Below are 3,237 nucleotides of genomic sequence, written 5' to 3'. Positions count from 1 at the left end.
ATAGGTTCGTCAGTGCTATTTTTTCTAGATTTCATATATATGCATTAATATATGTTACTTGTTTTTCTCTTTCTGACTTACTTCACTCAGTATAACAGACTCCAGGTTTGTCCATGTCAGTGCAAATAACCCAATTACATTTCTTTTTATGACTGAATAATATTCTATTGCATATAAGTATTAATACCATTGGGCTTCCCTGATAGCTCAGTTAGTAAAGAATCCGCCTGCAATGCAGGAGACCCCGGTTCAATTCCTGGGTTGGGAAGATCCCCTGGAGAAGGGATAGGTTACCCACTCCAGTATTCTGGCCTAGAGAATTCCATGAACTGTATAGTCCATGGGGTCGCAATGAGTCGGACACGACTGAGCAACTTTCAGTTCAACACAGCTTCTTTATCCACTCATCAGTCGATGCATATCTGGGTTTCTTCCGTGTCCTGGCTGTTGTTAAAATAGTGCTGCACTGAATATTAGACCACATGTGTCATTTTGAATTATCGGGATATATGCTCAGTGGTGGTGTCGCTGGGTCATATTTGAGCTATGTGTCCTTCTTCACGGGTGTGAATTGAAGGAGAAATGGGAAGGGGCGTGGAAGTCTGGCCACTTACTCATATCATTTATTGGTGCCTTCTGAATCCCTGCAGGCCTGATGCACAATTTCCATTGCACAGGAATTTCTCTCTCAGTGATCAGGTAATACCCAGCTTCTGATGGGCAGCCCTCATCACACAGATACTTGGTATCCCGTTGTCTTTCATTTACTCATGTGCTTCTTTTCAAACGGCAGTCAGCAGTCATCTCTGCTGCAGGAGACATGGTTTCCCTCCACATTCACAGTCTGCTCAGTGTTCTAGTGTGGCCTGCAGTTCTACACAACATCTTTATCCATGTCTAGTATCTCTAGTATCAATACCATTGAATCTAGTCCTGAATGGCAGTTGAATCTGAATTTGAATTGAATCTGAAATTGAATCAGAATTTGAACTAGAGGCTGGACCTGCCGCGAAGCCGTATCTTACCCTGAACCTCACTTGAAACTTCACTTAATATCATGATGTTCAATTTCATGACTGTTATCTGCTGTCAGTTCTGTTCTGTGGAGGATAGCCACCTCTGAGCTTCTCAGAGATGGTGGTGATCCCATCACCAGTGCATTTCTTACTATCCGAAGGAGGATAGTGTGCTCTGGGTTTTCCCAAAATAATGGTTTCTAAACTCTTATACTTTAGTGCGTTCAGTGCTGAGATGAAAATACGCAGAAGGAGGACAGCAGAGCCCACTGGGCTTTCCTGATCCAGGTAGGAGACCCAGAAAGCCTTTGTCTCTCTACCTGTGATTATTTGAGGTAAGGAATAACATGCAAGCTCATGGGACAAGAAGGGACCTCAGTAAGCACCGGTTGCCCCACCCCCCACCCCCCGCAAAGAACCTTTTGAGGTTGAAAGAAAAGTGATAAGGAACAGAGCTGGAGCAGAGATCCAAACTGATGTTTAAAGCAGTTATCTGAGTTGACAGGTGTAGTTTTGCTAATTGATTATCTCATGTATTTGGTTTTTATGGCAGAGAACCAGTGGCGTGAATCTCTGAAAGCCGTTCATCCTCCTAATTTCTGTGAGACAATGGCCTCCTTTGCTCACCCATCATCTTTAATGTGCTGGGGAGTTAGTGGTGAACTTTCCATGTAGAGGAAACGGCAGTCTTGAGCCTGCATAGAGTGGAGACTCTCTTTGCCCCTAGTTCCATTCCATCTCCTCTTCCTGGGCTCCCCTTACAGCCTGGTCCTGGCAGGACCGCTTCTCCACAGTCTGCAACATTCCACGGGGCGAGGCCTGAATTCTATCCTAGGATTCCTGGAACAGTGAGATAGAAGCCAGGAAGGTTACCTTATACATCCTGAGGGTTTAATAAGTCATTCTCCCCTCTGCCTGTCTGGTCAGTTCTGAGAAAGAATGGTAGTCTACTGCCTCACAAGGCCTAGGGAACAGTGGCTCCCAACACCAGTCGTCAGGTGGTTCAGCTTGCAGCTTAACCTTCGGTGGAACGATTTTCCTGACTGGGAATAATTAGCTTCTGGGACAAGGAAAGATAGCCAAATGCAAAATAATTAAGAAGACAAGATCTGTGCATTTCAATAACTCACTCCTCTTGTCCCCCTGCCCCTCGCTGACATGGAGGCAAGGGCCAGGGCTGGAATCCTTTCCAACTGGAACAAGAACCTGTCTCCATTCCGAGCCAAGGCGGAGTTAAATAAGCCATTGTGCCATGTGCTCATGGGTAATTAGGCATGAAAAGGATCTGCCGTCGGCTCCCTCCATTGTTCCTCGCAAGCTGTCCTGTTGCCATGTGCCCGAGCCCCTGGGTCTCAGAGCTGGCACTGCTACAGAGATGGGGATGTCGTCGTCATGGCAACTGCTCTCTGCTAAGCAACTTTATGGTCTAATATTATTAAGGGGGCAGGGGTCAAAAGCCAGCGAAGGACTTTGTCTCTGAAGCCCAGGATGACTGTGGCGGGGACGGGGCAGGATTGCAAGCTCATGGGAGAAGAGGGATTCTCAGTCAGTACCGGTTGCCCCCGCAAAGAATCTTTTGAGGCTGAGAGATGGCCATACTGTGAAGTCAATAAAATATGACTGTGAAACGCCCAATTTCTCATCTCCATGTCCTGTTCTCCCCCTCACTCTCCCTTCAGGTGCCCCATACCCTGCTGCTCCCTCCTGGGAAAGGATCTGCTTTCAATAGTTTCCATCTGAATGTGAATTCTAGTCACTGTTCATCCGTATTTATGTTTGTATTTCCAATCTTATCTCCAACTGTGAAGTGAAAAGCATTGACTAGGAGGGGGTAGAAAACATGTGGGGGAGATCCCTTTTCCCCAAACCCTAAAGTTAAATAGTATATAAACTGCCTTTTCTTTTGAGTTTAATTTTTTATTATGGATAATTTCAAACACTGACAGAAGTGGGGAGAATAGTGTCATGGGATTCTGGGTACCCGTGGTCCCAGGAGCCGTCTTTACAACCTTCTCAATTGACAGGTAAATACAGAGCAGAAAGAAGCCTTTATATCCATCTCTTTTATCTCATCCTTAGCAAGAGAGGGTTACTCAACAAGCCCAGGGTAAAAGATTCCTTCAAGACCTACACAGAAGAGGAAGTACTGGGCACTGTCTAGATACCTTTAAAGCACTGGGTTAGATGTTGAACGTTCTGCTTTATTCTCCCCTCCATCAGC

This window comes from Bison bison, unplaced genomic scaffold (assembly GCF_000754665.1).
Source record: "Bison bison bison isolate TAMUID 2011002044 unplaced genomic scaffold, Bison_UMD1.0 scf7180017864518, whole genome shotgun sequence".
NCBI lineage: Eukaryota > Metazoa > Chordata > Mammalia > Artiodactyla > Bovidae > Bison > Bison bison.
This window is presented reverse-complemented; position numbering follows the sequence as displayed.